This window comes from Copadichromis virginalis, linkage group LG7 (assembly GCF_057382275.1).
Source record: "Copadichromis virginalis isolate Kocher_CV1m ecotype Utaka linkage group LG7, C_Virginalis_male_GT1.1, whole genome shotgun sequence".
In the NCBI taxonomy this organism is placed as follows: domain Eukaryota; kingdom Metazoa; phylum Chordata; class Actinopteri; order Cichliformes; family Cichlidae; genus Copadichromis; species Copadichromis virginalis.
The window spans coordinates 13,635,753-13,641,752 of NC_140624.1; positions in this window are offsets into that span (position 1 = coordinate 13,635,753).

Genomic DNA, 6,000 nt, shown 5'->3' on the forward strand with positions numbered 1-6,000 from the left:
TCATAGCTGACATTTTCCACAACACAACTCAGCAGTCTCGCCTATTTTTAAACAAAGGCATCTTTTTTTTTCCATAAACTGGTCGTGAATCATGAGTCAGCGTTTTTTGAATGAGTCAATCCAAACACAACGAGGGGAAAATTCCCACCGAAATCAGGGTTATGGAGTTGGGATTCTTGAGTGAACTCTAAAATAGGTCAGCATTTGAGGCTCGGAGCTGTAATCCCCCCTCGGAGACACGCCTGCACTGGCAAGAGGATTGACACCCAGCAACTGAAGAGGATGGCACAAAACAGCAAACAAATCTCCAAGCGCATTCTTGAGAAGTGCCCCCCGCCTTCAGTGATTAAATCCAATGAGGGCTTTCTGCACGTGAGCCATAAGTCATATATCAAGATTAGCAACATCAAACACCACACACACAAAATGACTCAAAGGATATTCAAAGAGATTTACTTGTCATCACAGCAATGTAGGGATGAAGTTAATTACGGCTCAATTTAATCTTTAAATGCACGGAGCAGGAGGTGCTTGTGAGAATAGTGAAGTAAGAAAGGTTTCATTCCAGTGCATTAACAAGCTGTTACCAATTAACAAGAGCTCCTTTCACACAGAGAGCCAGTGTTTGAGTTCAGTTTCTTCCACTGCTGCCCACCGCTTGTGTCAGAAAAACCTCAAGCGACATGTATGACCTTAGAGCTTTACTCTTAGTCTTTAAAATTAAACCATAATGCAACCGCGAGACAGCAGAGAAACAAATGCCTTGTTTTCCTATAATGAGGCAAAAACCAGGCTTTTAAAATGTGCAGTCTGTACAGTAGCAGCAGGCTGGAGTTGGTGGTGAGGGTGGGCAGCAGTCCTCTAATGTGTGGGATGAACTGCATACTTCTGAGTGTATAGTCTCGTGACTGAGTCGATGATGAAGTGGGATGGATTTACCTCTCCAGCTTTTGCTCTGTGGTTTTGGACTGTGGCTGCTAATAATGTGAAATGAATATGAATATGAAATGACTTTTTCAGGTCTTTAAGATGAATTACATCTCCACGTGATGCCCAGTGTTAGTCACACAATGACACACAGGGGCCTCTGTCATCACAGCAGTTATACCCCAAGCTCTTGAATTATGAACAAGTACTGAATAAGACAGAGGGCATTGTCTTCTTTCTTGGATAATATCTTCTCAGAATGTCCTTGGAGAGACCCCCCCTGTTGGTTTTCAAAAGTGACAAAGAGCTCTATCAGGCATACAGCAGGATTTTGGCAGGCCTGCTTTTTCTCTCGAAACTGCACAGCCTCCATGTTGTCAAATTCACTCAGCTCATTTCTAACTGCGATTCATGCTAAAAAAACACCCCGACGCATCTGTTTCTTTCCTCAGCATAATTAGAGCCCATTACAGACTTTAAAGGAACACAATAGTCCATAAATATTGATTTTTGTTGGGTAAGCAGTTGTCTCATTATGATGGTGAAATGAAAATGTGGGACAAATATGCATATCCATGGGCGTGCAATTTGAGTGTTTAAATCCTCTCTGCACACTTCTCTTCAAGTTTGGAAGCACCTCGCAGTATTTTCAGGTCTGTTTCAAAGAGGGGCTGCTGCCTTTGATGTCTCTGCTGCAGTGAGTTGTATGCCCCACACAGCACCACCCCCTCCCCAAAGCTAAGCCTTGTTCTCAGCCAGTGCCAGCCTCCAATATCTGAGCTCATCCCACCCGCTCTCCGCAAGAACTAGCGCCAGCCCTGCCATGCACTGCACTTGAGAGTGGGTGGCATCACATGGCCCTTCAGGCTGCCTTCTGGGGTTTGGCATGTAGGAAGACACACACACACACACACACACACATGGCTACTATGTGATTAGGCCCGCTGCTGCTGTTGCTGCTGACTGCATCTCTTCCTCTTTTTTTTCTGTGGAGTAATTTTATAGATTCTCAAAGTCAGTGATGCCCACACACCTCAGTGGAGCATAGACCCTTTTCCAGCCTGCAGTGCCTCCCACGCCGTAGACTTTGAGTGTTTCTAAGCGCCAATCAGCGCTGGGTAGCACCACCAAAACCGCCCCCTCATCCTTGTGTTCCTTCTCTCTCACACACTGTCCTGCACTTTCACTGAGCAACCGCGGTGAAAATAACTCGCGCACGAAAGCAAAGTTTGCTCAGCAAGCAGGATTTCATCTGGAAACCTGATGCTCTAGAGCAGATAATCCAAAGAAAAGGTGCGACTAAAATGATAAATCAGTCAAAGTGAAACCAACTCCTCCACCCCCACATCCTGTCTGCAGGGTAACAGCAGCAGATATGTGCTCCTGCTACTCATTTAGCCCTGCGTCTTTAGCAAAATAACACACTAAGAAGTAGACAACGTTTCATCTTGAGAGCAAACACGTTACCCAAGCCGTCACCTGAGATGTTCTTGTAACACAGAGATATGTGTGAATTAACTCAGTTACTAGTTTCCATTGCGTCTTCAACTCTTGCATTAGCAGGACTTTTGCAACAGTGTGGAAAGATGCAGCTCCATTTTCCTTGACAGTAGTTCCCTGCCTTTATTCAATGCTTAAAACAATCCAAAGAAGAAAAAAAGGGAGAGAGTTTAATATAAACACATGATGTTGAACTATGCAGAAGGCCTTCATGTTGCCAGACAAACAGGCTTTGAAAAAAAAAGCAACATGCCGGCTGTGATGGCCCATCACTGTGCGGTGGTGCCAGGGGTGCCAGCTTGTCTGCTTGCGTAGCGTGGTGTGCTGGTAGCTCCAACCTGCTCGGAGACGGGAGGTGTACAGCATGAGCAGGGAGAACACCATGCTCCTCATCAAGAATTTTAATGCCTGCGTTCTTCCTCTTCCTTCCTGTCTCACTCAGCACGATTCAGTATGAGCAGGAAAGGCCACGCCTGTGATCTCTGCTGATGTTGTTTGGCAAACTTAGCTTAAGAGTGGGATAAAGAGATATTGGCAGGGTTTTTGCAGAACAGTAAAATGCAGAAGGTTGGAGGCAGTCTGCTTTATCTGTGTCATGTGGTGTTTAAAGTACACCAGGAAGATTGTCCATTCTTGTAAGCGCACTGTGTGAATGCGTGTGTGCAGGAAACCTCACATGGTTCGCAATCTATTTGGTCTGAAACACAATAAGGAAGGAAGGAGTCCCCAGCTTTCGATGCCCCACCCACTGTTGATACCCCAGCAGTTACAGTAAATATTTGCATGGGTGAAATGAGGGAACAAGGTGTACTTCCTGTTATAAGAATAATACTGAAGCGCATGACAGGCTGGTGAGAAAAAAAAGCTTTCTACAGTTCTGTGCCGTTAGCAGTACTTTACAATTTTAAATAAGGGATTTAGCCAATATGAAACTGAGGAATGTGTTTCTGAAAAAGAAAAAGACATTCTCCCTTCAGTAAATAAAACTGAATTCAACTTATAAGCAGTGAAGCGCTCACTTCAGCTTGTGGCTAATCTTGGATAATAGTTGCTTATCTAGTTCTCTGATATATCTATACCTAGACTAGGAATGACAAGCATATAATTTAATGCATTATTAGCTGGAGGGGTGCATTATATTACCTTTACACAATGCTAGACTTCCTAGTATAGCATTGTGTAGGCCTGCAGGTCTAGTCCTGTCAGCCTGCAGGTGTGAAAAACAAAGAAAATACAGAGGTGCCAAAAACTGCACTTTCTGAAATGGCCACTTGAGTCTGGCCCCAAAACCAAGTCAATCACCAAGTAAGAAGACCCATCTTTCCAGTAGAAAACTTTACTATTACAACCTGGTTAAAACAACTCTTGTAGTTTGTACAGTAGCTAATTTACCCTTTCATCACTATAGTGAGAGTTGAATGTTTATATAATTCACCTGTTTAAACTGGGCTAAGGTGTACATTTTTAGAGGCTGCTTTGACTAGCAGGTGACATGTTGTCTCTAGCTACATGTCACCTGAGCTCATTTGAAGCCACTAAACCAAACCTTTTGATTGTGTCTGTGGTGTTAATGTAATTACCTGACTGATAAAAAAAAAAAGTTTTTTCTGTAGTTAATTGCCCTAACAGTGTTCCATCCATTTCTTCCCCCTATCCAATTCAGGGTTCTGAGGAGATTTTCCCTGCTGTCTAATGTTTGTTTTATGGGACTGCATTTGGGTAGGTATTTGCCTACGCAGAGTCTACGCAAAGTGGTATGCAACCAACACAAATGCACTTGTGTGGAGTCCTCCAAGGTACCAACAGCCTGTTAAACGAGGTGGATGACGCTATGCGTAGGTTGAACGCTGGTTGGTTTAAAGAAATGGAAAACGCACGAAGAAAAGCTCAAAGCTAACTGTTTGTGACGCTGCCCCCTGGAGTGCTGTGCAATACTGCAAATTTTGGTATCGATCCGATACCTAATAAATAACGGTCCAGCATTTTTTATATTTTTAAATTTTATATTACGATTTTTCTCACCCCCCCCCCCCCCCCAAAAAAAAGATGGACTACATACTGAACCAAGAAAAACAAAGAATTGAACCGATCACGCTAGTAGCTACTAGCTAGTAGCTACTAGCTGTCATTTCGTTTTACCAGCAACATGTTACTACTTAGCATTCCACCCTCGTGTCTAAATATGGTTATACTCCTTTCTCCAAAACATCCAAGACACTAGTTGCTAAAAAGCTACCACCATAAGGTGGCTATGCCCATCTTTTACATATGATCAGTGTTTCCTGCCTTTATGCTAAGCTAACTGTTTGCAGGGAGTAGCTTCATAGAGACCTGACAGTGCTGTCGTCTTTTGGGGCACTAACAGTAGACTATTTCATGAAATTTTAAGCTATCCGGTTGTTCAGTCTGACGTCACTAGCCGTGTCTGGACCTAAACTCCGCTGCAGGTAGGGTTGCCAACTCCCTGAAAAATAAATAAGGGACACCTCGTGGCCAGGGCCGGGCGACCCAGTTGTCTTCACCCTTCCCAGTGTGGTGAATTTTCTAGCCCTTTTTTTGTGTGTGAAATTATTTTTTTTAACCCTTTGACTTGAATTTGATTTAAGTAGATGTGTATTCTTTGTGATATGAACACATGTGAAACAAATGATCATTTAGCCATTTATTTTTAGCTCAAAATGACAACATTAACACAGTAAAACAGGTCTCTTTCTTAAACAGAAGCCTGTCATGCTTAACTTTTGAGAATATAAGTAAATCTTTCTTTAAAAGAACTCTGTCCTGCTTAACTTAAAATAATAGAAAACAATAGAAAGAAAAATATTCTTGTAACAGTGCACATTTAGTGCATTTAGTACAATTGGCTTCAGCTGAGGTATTATTTCAGCTTTTCTAATGCTAATCAGCTGCTCCCGTTTGAAAACCCGCTTGTTCCCATGATTACGCATCTTAACTCATCATCATTATTCATCTATGTATTACTTTTATGTATTAGTCATCTATTTGTTGTAATCATCTATCCTTGCAGTCGTTTATTACACAAAATAAATTATATTATCACACTTCTGGCCACATAGCGCTGATATTCACTGCACATGCCCATATTAACTTTTTCCAGCCAGGTGTTTTCCTTTTCCCATTCTTCCCTTTCTCTGAGGGGGAACAAACATTGCTGCTCTAACGCTGGGCTCACACTGTGCGGTTTTAGGCCCATTTGGAGCCGATTTTTGAGTGATCGGACCGATTTTGGCCTTCATCGTGCGTCGTGTAGTATACGTGGGGTAACGAGAAGTGATTAACACCTCACGACCAGCTCCCGATCATCAATCGCTCGTGAGCCGCTCACACTGCTCGCGCGCAAACACGTAAACGCCGTGAAAAAGACGGAGCAGCACGGCTGTGCAGCGTGTGATCTGGACACAAGCGATGGAGGCACAACTTGTAGAACTTTGAAAAGCTCATCCGAGCCTTTTCGATGTGGCCTCACAAAATTATCACGACCACAACAACCGTGAAAATAGTTGGATCTACATCGCTGCTAAATCACAGCTGCCTGATCATGTTTTTCATTAG